General features: G+C 39.0%; 1 protein-coding gene across 2 annotated transcripts in view; it reads right to left on the bottom strand.

The window, feature by feature from the left end:
- The window catches only part of chchd6a (coiled-coil-helix-coiled-coil-helix domain containing 6a), an 89,240-nt gene that overhangs the window by 11,880 nt on the left and 61,133 nt on the right, over positions 1-16,227 (bottom strand). The gene's annotated exons all lie outside the window — the stretch shown is intronic.

Here is a 16,227-nt window from a genome sequence, read left to right as displayed (position 1 = left end):
AAATCAAGCTTTCATTTTCCAGAGAGATTGTTAGTTGTTGGGTCATGTTACTTAGCATTAATGGTCGACAAAAAAAATTTGAACTGTGCAGGACTCTGCTTGTACATGGTGACACAGTTGCATAGTGAAAGTGAAGCATATATGGAACCAATCTAAACATCGATTATGTCATTATTCTATAGCCATTATATTGTGCAATCAACACTGACTTTATGATGATAAGTTAAAGCAAAAAAACTTGTGCTCTTGTTTTCTATTCTATCTTTCTGTGACCTTTCAACAATAAATGGTAATCTACGCTTGATTACACAGGTTTATGTTCTTCCATGAACTCTCTCATTCACATTCACTTCTTTTGATTTCTTGTCTCTCCAGATTTATTCTATAAGTGCTCATCACAGGGTTCATCACTCCTTTCTCTTAACTCTTACTATTCTTTTCCTCTTTCATACCAGCCATACAGTGCTATTCTAAGTTGTGTTATCTGTGAGTGTGTAATTGTTTTCTATTTTGGCACTTGATTTCTGTGGCCTTTCAACAGCCTATGCCTAATTACTCCAGCTTATATTCTCCCCTTATCCCTAAGACTTCATATGGACTAACAGTAAGCATCAAACTTAAGGAAAAACATTGCAAAATCTTATCCCGAGAGTTTATAACTTCACTTCATGGATGCATAGAGATGAGAGAAAAAAAAGTGTAACAGGAACAGAGAGAACTGAAGGATTCAGTGAGTTTTGAGATCAAAGTGTGAGCTGTAAACTTACACACATCCACAATGCATACATTGCTAGCTAGCCACAGCTTACATCCGTACAGTCTCTACATTGGCTTTTTCGTGGTAAAAACTGCAGTCTCGTCCAGTATTTGAATCATTGCAAAGCAAGGTGGAAAAAAGCATGCAAGCAAAAAAGCAATTTCCCAAATTCTTGATGGTGCTTTTGGAGTTGGCTTTGAATGTTAGTAGTATGTGGCTCTGAGTAATTAGAATGAAGAAAATCAACTCACCAACTCTCCTTACACCAACTTCTTGCTACACCAGCCAAAATAACATCTGGCTAATCATTGTACAAGCGTTGAGGAAGAAAATCGTGGATGACCTCCATGCTGTGTTTGGAAGAAGCAAGCATACAGCCATCTTTTTGGGAACAAGAGGTGGAGCCAGTAAAATCATTCCACAACCAGAAAGAATTGATTACCAGAACCATCGAAAAACACAGACAATTACAAAGTAATGGCCAACAGTGTAAAAAAACGCAAAAAGGACATAAATTACAGTGCAAAAGTTAAAAGGAGCTGATGGGATCACATTTCACTCGAGTTGTAATAATTCCATGTGATAAATAAATTATTGATTTATTGGTTGATTGACTGATTGCCTTGGACCTCAGATTCAACGAGATTGAAAAATAAAATGAATGAAATCAAATCCACCAACCTTTTTAAAAGTGCAGCAACCTTACAGTAAATTACACAGGAACAATTTGTAACTCATCTGTCACACCGTCACTCAAAAAAGTGGTGTAGGAATGTGAATTTATGACAAAGCCTTGATTCCACATAGCTGAGGATTAGGTTATGTGGGTTATGTTTGAATTAATTTGACACGTATAAGCATGTCAGAATTTCCCACAAGCCTATGAGTATCAATGCTCTGTAAAAGCAACAATATTATCTCTGGATTAGTGCAACCATCAACCATACCTTGACTATATTTTCTGTCTGTATGACATGTTAATGATGCGTATGTGCTACAAGCATCAAATGACACATGGCTGGTCAGTGTTACGCTTAAAAATGGCCATGTACACACTTTGCGATGCAACAGATGCATTAGATCACACCCGCAGTTTATAAAAAGGAACAAAAACAAAAAAATTATAGTTCAACGAGTCTCTTAATTTTGCTTGCAAGCACAGGTCACCACATATACACTAACACAAAAGACTTGATGGTACATACCTGTTAGTATGCCTCTACTTCAGAAAAATAAAACAAAAACATGGAAAAGAAAACTTTTGGTCAACAGACCTTCATCACTGGACTACGCATTATACCACTGTATTCTGGCAAGCCTAGTCAACTTTTGTTCAACACTGTGAGCTGGGGTGGGGAAAAAAAAGTTAAAGGATTCCTTAAAGCTTTTTTCTTTTCGTGTCTGTAGGCAGTCACAGCTAATGAGGCACAAACAGACCTTCAACTGAGAGCAGAGGAGTAACAAGAATCTGACAAAAATGTGCTCCAAATGAACGTTGCCTTTTTCAATCAATTCAACGCCTTTGCAAAACCGTGGAAAACTACTACTGAACAATTTGATAAGATTCAAGATGTTTTACTTGTAAGTTTTATTCTTGTTTTCTCCAGTGGGCAGGAAGTCGCAGTGGTTAAAGGAAAGAGTCACAAATAGAATGTCAAAGGATAAAAAGTGCTATCTGCTCCATGGTACATCAACTTTGTAGAAAAGTTCTGCACTTTGAAAGAGGATATAAAAACACTGCAAGACTTTAGCCCCAATTAAAGTAACCTACACTAATTTAGAAGCTGGTGTGAAACTCCCATGGCTGAGTTTTTTAATCTAAGACGGTTCCTCTTGGAACAAATATAAAAAATTGTGAGAAACTTTGTTCTTAATTAGGCCAAGTTTAAAGAAAGCTACGAGACATCTTTATATATGTGCTGAACAAAAATTTTACTGCAACACTCTTGTTTTTGCTTTAACTTTTCACAGGTATGAATTTAAGATCTAAGATGTCTTTGTGCACACAAAGGATGTATTTATCTAATATTTTGGTTGCAAATTTGTTAAAATCTATGTCAGTGAGTAGTTTTTCTTTTCCAAGATAATCAATCCACCTGACAGGTGCGGCATATCAAGATGCCAATTAAATAACATCATTACTACAGTATACCTTGGGATGGTCACAAAAGGCCATTCTAAAATGTGCAGTTTTATCTTGCAAAGGGCATTTAATAGGATTTCAAATGACTAGCACAACATAAGTGCACCAGCAATCACAAAATCCCAAAGAATCAGTCAGTACCTGGTGTGACACCATTTGCCTCATGCAGTGCGACACATCTCTTTTACATTGGGTTGATCAGCTTATTGATTGTGTTGCCCCACTCCTCTTCAGTGGCTGTGTGAAGTTGCTATATATTGGCAGGAACTGGAACACACTGGTCTTACTGTTATACTCGTCGATAACGAGCAGCCCAAACAGGCTCAACATGTTTGCTATGTCTGGTGAGTACGCGGGGGATGCAAGAACTGATGTGTTCAGATCCTTGCATCATGTGGCCGTGCATTATCATGCTGCAAATGTGTTGGTGGCAGTGAATTAATAGCACAGTACTGAGGTCTCAAGATCTCTGTGCATTTGAATTGCAGCTGTGTTCATTTTCCGTAGCTTATGCTAGGCCATTCCAAAACTCCACCGCCTCCATGGGGCGCTCTGTTCACAGCTCTGACATAAGCAAACTGCTGAACACAACCCGAAAAATTAATGCCTCTGACCACGGCTGTCGCTGGTGTGGAGGCATTACAAAATGCTGTCAAGACCCTGGTGGGGACAACAAGAATGCCGATGGGCTTCCCTGTGATCATTTCTGATGGTTTTTGCAGAGGTTCTTTTGTTGTGGAAACTAAATTGCATCAGCTGTCCAGTGGGTTAGTCTCAACAATTTTGCAAGTGACGACACTGAATGTGGAGGTCCTGACCTGTTGAGGTTACATATGATCTGCTGTTTTGAGCATGTCCATATGCCACATCTGTCATGTGGATGGATTATCTTGGAAATAAGGTGTTCCCCAACTAAGATTTTAACAAATTTGTGATAAAAAAAACCTTTGAATAATGTGAGCAAAGTATGCTGTGACCACACAATTATGTGGGTTTAATAAGAATTATAGTGCCGTACTTTTTGGTATAGCTACAAGCAGGTGATGGGAACAGCCTGTATATAATATATTTATTCACGCATAGCAATGAGGTGAATGGGGTTTTGACTGCTACTAAGTTTCTTAATTTTGTGTCAAAATGAACTGTGTGGTCAGTGGCAGGTCCAGCATGCAGCTGACTCCCCTCATTATTCTTCATTATGTTGACAGCTAAGGGGCCTTCCATCTCTTTCTTTCTCTCTATTTTTATCTACTGTCCATCTCAAGCTCTTCCTCCACAAACACTTATCATCTCTTTTTGGTGCGCACATCTTTCCTTTTTCGCTTTACCTCCTGATACCACAATCCTCTGCCCTCTGCCGCATGTCTCCTCCACCCTTCCCTCTTTCTCTCCCTTCTAGCACATCTGTCCGAGTCTTTCTCCTCCATTTTTTTTCCCATTCTTTCACCGCTCCTACCCCATCTCCCATCATCCCCTGGCTGCCTGCACCTCTGTTCTTCAACTGTCCACCTCCTCCCGTACAGCATTTTCTCCTCACTTTTGTGCATCTCCTCATTCTCTCCCCTTGCTTCCTCAATTACTCAGTGTTCATCACCATGTTTTCAAAGCCCGACTCTTTTTCTTCCCATGGCTACTCGCATTTTCTTTACATTTTCTCCTGCTCCTTTGCTCACATTTATTTCTCTGGTTTCTTTTCTTGTAATGTCTCTCGAACTTTGCACTATCAGTGCTCATCAAAGGGGTTCATCTGTCATTTTCTTAACTCTTACTCATTTTTTCTTTGTCGTACTGCCCACACAGGATGTCTGCTCCATTATTTGTTTCACTTAAACTGATCTCCAGATTCTGCCTGTCAACATTTAATCTCAGCTTTCACTTTAGATCTAATCGTTTCTTCTTTCACTGGGCTCTCGTCTTGCTACAGTGCTCTCCTCCTCTTTTTCTTTTTTTTCCAAAGTCAAGGTCTTTCCGTTTATTCCTTTTTCTATTGGACTTTCACATCTACCACCCCTATCTAACAGTTCCTACGCCTCTCTGTATCTACCACGTGTTTTTTTTGTTCGTCCAAACACATCTTTGTCCTCAGCCTTCTCTTTATATTTTTCCTCAGTGTGTTTGTCTATATTGTTATCTGCCAGCAGAGTAGCTGAGCTGCTGTGATCTCTGTACCGGCATGACTCCTGTTCAATCAACAATAAAACTGAAGGTAAAAGAAAAAGAAATCAATATTAGGTTTTATACCGCTGTGATTCACTGGCTTTGCGAAAGTCAGTGTGCATTCAGATCGACCACAGATACAGATTTATTATCAGTATATCAGTATTGTCAATAGGGTTTTCCTTTGAGAATGGACTTATCAGAACTTGATGAAACTATTTTCTCTTTCCCCTTATCTTCTGGCGTGCTATCCACAGGGGAATCATACTTGCACACTAAGCATGCCTTGGAAACAGTGCACAGGCTCCTGCACAGCAAGCTGGGCCATTTCGAATCGCAACAGTGCTCCTAAAAATTCTCAACCATCCCTCTGTGGGTCTGTGGAAAGCTCCCTTGCATTAAGTACAAAACTGCCCTGCTCAAATGCTCTGCACACAACCCTATTTACATAAACGAGAGGGACAGAACATGGCAAACACTTCTCGGTATTTTGTAAAGTGGTACATAGATACCATCAACTCTGGTGTAGAAAGAATCACTGTGGAGTTGAAACAACATGTCTCTGAGACAGATTTTCCATTACAGAAATGTAATGACCCATAACTTCAGGTGTACCCATTGTTCATGGTTCTGCGTTTTGGGGGAGTTTTTCAATATACATGTCTGCACTGCTCAGGAGGGCAGTACTAAATCCAAATTCCAGGTTCCCTTTTCAAACAAATCAGCTCTGGTTCTTGAACTGGTTCTGTTCCGTTTTCTTGGAACCTTGGCGCTATCAGTCGAACCAGCCAATGTTTTCACCCGCTTTTTTTGGAACCATTGTAATCAATGCTTCCTTAATGGAAGATGTTGCACAATCCACAACAAAAGTAAATAGCAGTAGCAAAATTGTGGATTACATTGATTACCTGCAAATTTGTGTTCTGTTTGTACAAATATTTGTTTTCACAAAAAGCAAGTATGAACCAATTATTAATGGGATCATTGCAGGCTTTTTTTCTGAGGATTTCTCACTTCACCTCTCCATTGTTGACCCTTTCCATCCTCTCTTTCGAACCTGTATATTGTGACACACCCAATGATGTTGTCACAGTTCGCATTTCAGGTCAATGGAAACCTGCTTCTTTTTGGTTCAGCTAAGAATCAACTTTTTGGCTTCTGAGCCAAATTACTTTTGGTTAAAATGTTCTGAATGGTTCAAAAATAGGTGCCAAAACTGGAACTGAATCTGTTCCATGTTGGGGAAACAAATGCAACAGCTGGGTGGCTGTAGACCAGGTGTAGAGCAGGTTGTCAACTAATTGGAAGGTTTGATCTTGTCCAGTCAACATGTTGAAGTCTCCCTGGACAAGATGCTAAATCTGAAACTGCTCCTGCAAGCTGTTCCATTGGTGTTCGATTATGTATGAATGCTCAAAAACAAATAAAACTGAGTAGCAGGTAGCGCACTGCATGGTAGCCTCAGCTACCAGTGCATGAATGTGTGTGTGAATGGGTGAATGTGGTCAAAATGACTAAAAATGCACTATAAAAGTGTATGTCCATCCATTTACCAACACCTGCTTTGAAACAAAGCAAGCTTGGTAATTAATAACACAGGGCATGTGTTTTGATGGGTACTGCAATTAAGCGTTTGGAAAACCTGACTCTATCGCATAATGTTGTGTTCCTAGTTAAAGTACATTTACAAGTAAGGTCAGTAGCACTGGTATTTTTAAATCATAGTATAATGTTGCCAGCAGTAAGATATTTTTTCTACCAAATAGCCACGGCAGCCTGACCAACAAGCTTGGTTCTGTACTAGACTCTTCACCTGCACCTCCCAATCGTCTGACTTTGGAGAGATAGTGCTGGTGTAGCAGTATGGAACAGAGATAGAGATGGATCGCCAGCTGAAGCCCTTCAGGGCAGCCAGTCTGTCCCAAGGGATGCACCCTTCACTATAAAGCTGGTCAGTGATGTGGGAGCTGAAGTGGTGTCAGTCTCTCTCTTTTTCTTACATTCTGTCTACCTCATGGGGAGTAGTTGTTTCGATTAAATTACAATACAGACGTTTAAAAGTGGAGATAAAAGTCATCACATGTATATATTAAAGATAATCAATATTGGCGCCACATTTTCCATTACTGTCTGACCAAAAACTGAATTGCAGGCTTTTTTTCACGTAAAAATGACACTTTTTGTCACACTCTCACCAAATGGGGCCACCTTTACAATGACAAATACACTCTAGCTTATAAAACATTATTATCACAATGGTTCTTATGCATGTAGTTTATATAAAGCTCCAGGTTAGAAGGAAAATAGGTAAATGTCAACAATACGTTACAGGGCATCATTTATTTTTTATTTAATTTCATGTTACACAGGTGCTACCTCCTAACTTTTAACTGAGTCGCAGATTTTAATTGACAAATAAAAGGTAATTATATTCTACAAAATAAAGTTTGGCTATATTTGAAAAGACATAAATGTGCAAATTCTATTGCTATGAGAAAATCTCAATCTTAAGACAGCACTTACTAAAACTGTTGGCCTCTAATGGACAGCCGACAGGACATGTCATCTGCAAATCTCCTCCTCTACAAGTCCTGGATGGCACAGCTGTCAGCAACTGAGCAGCCCAACAACCCTAATAATTAACTAAGCAGAAGAAAAGAGAATTAAAGGTGTAAAGGAATGCCTCACGCTCAAAAGAAGGACAATCAATTTATACGTAGTCTATGTGTAATTTTGGAGAGCATTTTACAGTATGATAGCTGACAAATCTGATATCTTTTCAGCGAGCCCTCCTTCTCCCTACTGTGTCTCACCATGGCTGTCAAGAAAACAAGAAAAACTAATATTCAGCCTCATTTTCTCTTTATATTCATTATTTCTATGTCTCCTAACAAACTGTTGAGCTATTTAGGCTTTTGTGCCATGTTTTTCTTCTCCTGTATTGCCTTAGTCAGTAACAACTAACCTTGATATATTGCCATGAGTCAAGCATGATGTCTGGCTTTCACTGTTTTGCAAAGCAAGATGTCTTCTATCAAGCACCCCAAATTAAACACCTTAAGCAATACTTCACCTGCAAAATAATCATTTGGATATCAATTATTCACCCCGTGTTAAACTGCAAAGTTCAGCTTTTCCAATCACAGTGGAGGCCTAGGAGGAAAAACAAAAAATGCTGAGCATTCACCATAAATTGTAGTAAACAGGGACCATGTTTAACAACTGCACTTCTAGCACAATTCTGGTTACGAGTAGCGCGCTCTGAGCAAGCACCTGTGTGTATGAGCTTTGCTTGAGCAGAGCTGAGCCCAGGCCTGCTACTCTGCTGTTCATGAGACTGTTTGTACTGATGTGTTTTAAATCATAATTATGAAGTAAAAATGCATGTGTTTGGGCATTACTGAGCTTATAACTGGAAAAAAGAAACTCTGAATATACTCCCATGCTGTGTGAGAGTTTGTGAACAGATATGTTGATATAGTTTTGCTGTTGTTAAATGCTGTCTTTGTTTACATGTACGTATCTGTGAAGAATGTTCGCCTTCTTTAGATTCCTATTTCACAGAGAAGACAAGTGAGACATACAGTTCCTTCGTGAATTCAAGGTAACACACAGTGCGTAATTTCTATACAAATAGTTATTTTGCTGGTGAAATATTCCTTTAAGTGCATCCTTGTTCTGCCATTTCTGGCACTCCAGATATGCGTTATATAATAGGTTCAGACTTTTTCGACTCTGTCTCCATACAATATCCACATGCAATATGTATGCTGAAAGAATTGTTGTTCTTTGTCATTAAATATAATTCCATGCGCCAATTCAGACCAATCTGACATTTTAGATAAAGGGGGTTATTTTTTATAAATACTCAATGTTATCATTAATGTTTTCTCTTTAATATACTAAACTACTACTAATATACTATAAAAAAAAATATATTTTAGTTAGACTACAGTCCAGAAAGCATGCAAAGCACCACCCTTAAACTTAAACTCACATTTTAATGTCTTTGATAACATCTGTGATTTAAAAAAAACATCACATTCCCACACATTCAGAAACTAAAAAGTGTGCTTCGTCACCAATATAAGCTAAATCCACTCTTTTTAGCAGCCAGGCAACTCTTCTGCCTGGCTGCTAAAAACTCTGTCAGCTGCAGTGTTGATCACACCGGATGGAAGTAGACAAACATCTGATCTAAAAGTAGTCAACTTTCAAAGCATTCAACAGCGAAGCAGATAACAGAAACAAGATACTCTACCCCTCTGTTTCCATCACACTTCTCTATTTACATTTGCAAGCATTTATAGCTTGCCATGCTGTTGCCAAAGAAAAGATATTCAGTGTCTGGCATAGAATTAGAATCTATGTGCAGTCGTAGCTGATGCTAGGGATTGGTCAGCAAACTGTTCTTTGTTTTTTTTCCTTTGTATACTCTGTGTCCCCTCTCTAAATTCAGAGGTTTTTGCAGGGCACTGAACATAGCACAGGTAGAACTCTTCAGGAACAGGAATTGTCTTTCCTTAGCTTCACTTTATTGAGTTTAAGTTGCAGGGGAAATAACTGCCCAGTCGATCTGATCAGATCAGACTGACAGATGAGAGGAGCAGCTGCTGTAGAGGCCAGTGAAAGCCAACTTTTAAAACTAGTGCAATGAATGTGTAAGTTGCACTTCTCTTCACTTTAATGCACCTGGTGTTCTGCTACTCTGTCTGTGCCCCGAGTGTGCTCTGCACTACAAGAATGGGGTACAATGAAAAACCAATTTTTTTGTTAAAATGGTATAAATATTCCAATACTACTAATGAACAGTCTAACTCCAATAATAGAAAATCAATATGTAGTGGTAGATGATGATACTATGGCGGGATGCTACAATTAAGTTAATGTGTGAGAAACCCTGAAACTGCAAAGATTTGACTGACAACATGAACCATGCGACGATTGGGGCAACAAACCTACATGTGGCATAAAAGACATATTCGTCCACCTTAGGAGCTATAAAACAGTCCATGGAACAAGGACCGTTTAAGTCACTTTTTACTTGGAGAACATTTGCATCATGACCACTATGGACAGATTACAGCGTCCGATAACTCTTTTTTTCAAAACTCCTTTTCAATCACTCTGCTGCTTCTCAGCAGTCTCTTTGTATTTCCTCTTTCTGTTCTCTACGTTAGGTTCTGTTTCAGTCTCTCCGGTCTGACAGACAGCTTTTAACTTCACAAACTCCCTGGGTAAATGACCCAAAGCCTGGCATGTCTGTACTCCACAGCAGGGCTCCGGATATACTATACGTGTGAGTGTGCCTCAGTAGTTGGCTTTGCTGAAGGGGAAAACAACAGTGTTTAAAGTTTCTGAGGTCTAAACTTGCAGCTGGCCAGATCCTGACCTGTGATCGGACATGCTGCTCCAACACTCATCACACCATGTTTTTTTTTTTGAAATCTCTTTTTCTGTTCTTACTCCCTGTATATCCCTCAGCTTCTCCTTTTCCTCTCCGTTCAGGTATTTTCACTCTTTACATCGGCTCTCTCCTTTACTGCTCTGCTCAGATTTTCCAAATCTTCACTTTCCGTAATCTCTTCTATACCCCTTTGACACTATCTCTCATTTTTCAGTCTTCTTCCCCTTTCTCTGTTCTCTCCATTGTGAGCTGAGCCTCTGACATTGATCAGCATCAGAGCCGGGGTTCTCTCTGAGATTTCCGCTAAATGACTTCAGAATCCCACCAGGCGTATAGACAGTGCGTGCGTGTGTATGCTGTGTGCGTATTCGTATCCGAGAGCGCAGATAAATGACTCGAGAATCCCACCGAGTGTCTGGACAGCGTGTGCGTGTTACATGTAGCAGTGCCCACGTCAGGCTCAGCCTCCCAGAGGATAATGACTAGAGGTTGTCTGGTCCGTCTCTGCAGAGCTCTGTGGGATCCCCCTCCTCATTTGCCATCAAACACACAAGCGTGTACACATGCACACACAAAGATGGAAGCCTAACCCAGCAGGAAGACGTCTGTTATATGCAGGCCTGTCCACTGACCCGCTGCGACACTGATCAAAACACATCACAGTTGCTTCTGTGAGTCTGAAAAGACAAAACAAGAAAATGGGCTACATTCAGTCCCAATGAAGTCCTGCTTCACTCATTTAAATGCTCAGCAATCAAAAGACATCATCTGTTTGCATTCTCCCCTCAGAGGCTCTCTATAATCATTCCCTTCTTTATTTTGATTAATTAAATAAGCCGTAGTGTCTCGCTAGGTATAGGCCACTCTGAAATTTTAAAAAAGGATTAAAACTTATATTCTCAATACAGAAGATATCACTCACCAACTGAGCTTATAAATAAGATGAAAACAGAAATGAAAACAAGTTTGCCCCAGGCTAACAGCACACTGACTCATTTAATATGCATTATAAAGAAGAGAAGGAAACGATGTTTGGCTTATATTAAACGCACACAGTGGGATTATCACAGCATAAATATTTCCCCACAGTTTGTTGGACTTAAACGTTTATGTTTTAAATGATGAAAATGAATTGAATATATTTGCTGCATTTCTCTGTTATAACGCAGAATGGAAATAAAGGGTGTGATGCTTTAAAAGTCTTGCTGGATTCAGTCTGAAGCTCATAATAAGCTATAAACTAAGCCATAACTTTTATAAAACACAATGAAGCTGGAATAAGCAACTTTGGTCTAGTTCCAATTACTGCTGGTGAAGCATATCGTCAAGTTAAGACCATTCTTTAAAAGTCTAGGAGCAATTATTTATTTGCTAACACTTAAAGGTAATTTAAATAAAATGACTGATCTGATGCGATAATCTTAATAGAAGGAAAAATCAATCATGATCATCATTATGTAATCATCATCATGATTTAAACCAAATTTAAGCTGAGCTTCACAGTGATGTCACAATGGCTTCTTTTTTCTCAGAATCAGTATCTGTTTATGTCTTAATTCTGACCTTTAGAGCATTTTCAGCAGTGTGTTGTGTCAGTCCCTGAAATTGTAACATTAGCTAGGTTTGCAGCCAAAGTGGAAACTTAGCTGTCAACAGTCTGTCTGTTAACTGTCATTTCAGGATCTTTTTAGATGTGACTTTGGCCTTTCAAACACAGAGATCACGCAATACTGCTGTGAATAAGACCCTTAAGTATACTGCCTTTGCTTCTTTACAAAGAACCAAGCAACGACGCCCCAGTACACTCTAAAAATAAACTTTTTGTTTTAACTTTAAAAAGTTAGTGTCTGGGCTGCCGTACAGTTTTTATTTATTTTTATTTTATTAAATTTGAGAAGACAAGTTGAATCATTATGAAATAACCTCAACTTGTCTTCTCTAATTCAGTCAACCTAAAATATCACAGAACAAAACACTAACTTTTTTAAGCTAAAACAACTAGTTTATTTTTAACAATGTGGGACTGCGAAATGCAGGCTAACACTCCAGTAGCAAAAGAGGCAAGACATATAACACGACAGCATCGGCCACTGATGTGACATTTTCCATACTTGTTGGGCAGCCCTTTCTAAAAAATAACAATTGCATAACATGGCAGTAACACTTATTGCCCCTGATATATGGCAGCTGATCGTGTCCTCTGCTTGAATGGTAATGAACCCCTGATGTCATTGTCTCCCAAATTTTCAGACATTTTCAGTTGCTGCTGCTATCTGCTTTTTTAATCTCCTGGTGGTGGTTCACACGCATAACACATTGTCACAACGTTACACCTCTCCCGTCCAGCTGTTTTTAACCTTTTTACACAGACCTCGATAAAGTGCTGCTACTATCTCTGCAGCGGGTTTAAAGGCGAGACAACTCTGTCTCCCCGTTTCATGTTCGTACCTTTAAGACAAAATGATGACGCAAAATAACGGCGCAACATTCCCACTTTGAACAGGTTGTGTAAAAGGGGCTTTAGTCATGGTAGTTTCTCAACACTTCCATATGGAAACCACATCGATAATTATGTTTTGATTACCTCATTTTTATGAAATCTGTGTCATTCTTTCAACGTAATTTGAAAACCTCTGATTGTGGAAAGTCCATTTAAACTAAATCCAGACTGCTGTGATGAGTGTACACAGACATTGTCCTGTAGTATAAATTAGCAATGATTACGTACTAGCTTTGTGGAAAAAGGTTATTTAGCCTTGGGAAGTGCATGATGAATTGCAATGTTTTATTTTTCCCAGTGTCTCAGGCCATCTAGTAAGTTGACCTATGCAGCATCTACTCCACCAGTAAAGAACAAGTCATCAACGAAACTACACTGTGGCAGCTTATAAAGACACATAACTGAGGAAAAAACAACTCTACAAACTTTCAAAATTGATGTTCAAATTGGGTGAAAGTCAGGAAGATGCCTCAGGGGCTAATCAGGAGGAAAGACCTTGATGTGTAGGTTAAAGAAGACTGCAATGTGATTCACGCACCACACACACGCACGCACGCACACACACGCACGCACACACGCACACATAGTGTGTATGATCTGCTGTGCTCTTTAAAAGACAGTCTTCAAAGAGTCTTCACTTCACTCCTCGTTATCTCATACTGGCTAATATGATGAAGAAACTCACACAGACACAGACACACATGCATACACGCACACACACACACACACACACACACACACTCACACAGACCCTGCTGATTATTGTGAGGCCATCTGGGTCTCATAAGAGTAAAAGTACAAGAACACAAGCAGATTTAGCTGTGTATAGACATACAGTATGTATAAAAGTGTGTTTGTGGGTTTCATACAAGGCATATACAAAGCTACAGAAGCTATTGAAAGTGCGCATACGTACAGACACACACACACACACACACACACACACACACACAAGAGTGTAGGAATCAAGTTTCAGCGAGTTGATTATCACATGCTGTATTACTGCATGCCAGGGGAAGCCTCAGTGCCCCTGAGCAACGCAGAGGAGATGTGAGCAGAGAGCACCATGAGGCAGAGTGATACGTTGTCCGGATGCATGATGAGCAGCCTTCAAATACCTTGATACTGTACAAACTTTGGAAGGGCAAGCTTCCAGTATTCTGTCCTCCAACCCCCCTCACCCCTCTTCCTTTCCCTCCTCTCATTTTTCTCTCTACAACTTTCTATGAATTTGTAACTGAAATTCGCTGGAGTGATGCTCGTACTTGAGGAGAGGAACTCGTCTTTGCTTTTGAATAATACAGCAGTGGATCCAGTTGAGGAACGTGGAATGCTGAAAGCGAAAACTACAAAGTCTGGATTTTTTTTCAGAGTGAATGCATAAGCAGCAGTCCTTAACTGTTTTTCATCACGGATAAAATATTAAAAAAGTGATTCGCATTTCTGCAATTATTTATCGCATTATATTACACATAATACATAAAAACAATATCTTGTTCAATATGTGATGTCATGACATTGTGTAAAGGTTGCCTTAAAAATTCATTGTAACACATTCAGAATTTTCTTATAATTAGTCATTAAAAAAAGAGGTTCTGCTGAAATGTTTATTGATGTCGTGTTTGGAATAACTGAGTGTGAATTTGAAGTGACATACATTAACGGTTTTCTCATATTTGATATTAGCAGACCTCTTAAAGGGATATTTTACCCAAAAATCAAAAATACATATTTTTCCACCTACCTGAAGTGCTATTTATCAATCTAGATTGTTTTGGTGTAAGTTGTTGAGTTTGGGAGAGAAGACAGACATCCTCATGGGCCGATATCTCCAACAGTGGGCAATTCATACAGGTAAGAGAAAAAATATGTTCTTTTTTATTTGGGGGTGAATAGTCCCTTTAAGGGAGCTGCGTTACTATGCATTTTGTGTCCCTGTACAGTAATGTACAGTCAAACAACTTAAGGTCATAATAAGTGACACTTTGAGCAGTAAACAGTAAACCTTTTATGGGGATGGTTTCATCAAAGTAGGACCTCTTTGCTGATGTCACATTTTCAACAAGACTTTTGCGTGTGATGTGTTATGTTGCTGTAATGTTAGTCTTTTGTCAATGTCACATCCCAGGCTCCATAACAGAGAAGAAAAAAAGATTTAAAATTTAATCTACTCAGTCACAAAAGTTAATGTAAAAACACAGAGAACAGTAATTGCCAATTAGGTCTGCCTTGAAAAGTTTGGTTTTAAATTACTGTGTTGTGTTATTTACAAGGTGAAGGAGCAAAACAACCCTGTTTTAAACCTCACTTTACAGCTAAAATCATGCCAGAAATACATTAAAAGATATGGCTTACATCTTCAGCATTATAATACATTATGTCCTCCTCTTTGCTAAGATGAGGGGCTGGGTTAGACGAAGAGTTTTTGAACTTAAGAAATGCAAAAATCTAATGCAAATAAACATGGGGGAAAAGCTTTGGGGATATATAATCATATCTACAGTTTGAGATTTATGCTTAAACTCTCCTAGAATTCTAATGATGAGACTGCAGACATTATTGCTGAGTCTGACTGGATGACCCGGGCTTGTTTATTTGAAACCAAGAGAACCAAATCGTATCTTCGATTAAGTTTTCTTTCATTTAACAGCTTATAAACATAAATAAATGGCAATGTACTTCTGTGCACTGTCATTTTCAGAAAATGTCAAAAATGTAATTAATGTCTGAGGAAAAAGTCTAGTTTGAGTACTTATTTTCAGGTGACAACCTGTGTTCCTTTGTTTCTCACTTACTTTAAATGATTTTTGCGCCTGTAAACTAAAATTAGAACCAAAAGGGTGAAGGCTGCAGTGACAAGCTGAACTGCAACTGAGGACTTATGTCGTAGCAACCCAAACTGTGTTTGCCTTTGAAAAGGTGTCATTTTCAGCATTGCTAGGAAAACAAGTTTGGTAGCAGTGGAGAAGTTGGATTTCATACTTTTACATCAGACATTCACTCTGAAAGCTGTTTCTAATGACAAGATTTTTCTCTGTGTAAAAACCTAAAGTGACAGCACTCAAAATCCTATCAATCTGATTTTTTTTGCGGTCCTTAACTCCCCGAGAATAATCTTGAGAACATGAGAAAAATGAATTTCTTTCTTTTACATCAGACATCAGAGTGCGGCTCTGAAAATAACATCATCTGTCTCCACGGGAAAACTTCAAAAGCCACCACTCAGACTGGATTGTTATGTCCCAAACTTCCCCAAACCCATG

The sequence above is a fragment of the Plectropomus leopardus genome, chromosome 8 (assembly GCF_008729295.1).
Source record: "Plectropomus leopardus isolate mb chromosome 8, YSFRI_Pleo_2.0, whole genome shotgun sequence".
In the NCBI taxonomy this organism is placed as follows: Eukaryota; Metazoa; Chordata; class Actinopteri; order Perciformes; family Serranidae; genus Plectropomus; species Plectropomus leopardus.
The sequence above is the reverse complement of the archived record's forward strand: the minus strand, read 5'-3'. Positions and strand labels throughout refer to the sequence as shown.